Source organism: Cebidichthys violaceus, unplaced genomic scaffold, assembly GCF_023349555.1.
Source record: "Cebidichthys violaceus isolate CVI_PGR_0920_01 unplaced genomic scaffold, fCebVio1.0.p SCAF_14, whole genome shotgun sequence".
Lineage (NCBI taxonomy): Eukaryota > Metazoa > Chordata > Actinopteri > Perciformes > Stichaeidae > Cebidichthys > Cebidichthys violaceus.
In genome coordinates, this window is record NW_027176307.1 from 6,046,870 (window position 1) to 6,047,233 (window position 364).

Genomic DNA, 364 nt, shown 5'->3' on the forward strand with positions numbered 1-364 from the left:
CTCGTGTCCATGTCTCTGTGCGACACGCTCACTGTCTGCAGGTCTGCGAGGGAGCCGCTTATAGGACTGCTGTGTGATCTGCAGGACACGCTGATGACGGAACGGAACGTGGGGAGCAGGGGGGTTGCATCCTGCCCCTGACTGCTGACAAGTTACTGTATTTTTAAACGTTGTTTTCCGGTCATTACTTTCAAAATAAACTCATTGACTAAACGACTTTAGTGATCCCGCAGCAAAAAGGGTTGATTCAGTGGATTTCTTTTTGCTACATGCATTCATAAGGTAAAATATCCATTGCATGGAACTCGTCTTCTTTGTATTTGTCTGCCCTTGTCTGATGCCAGGCATATACAATGGCTAATTT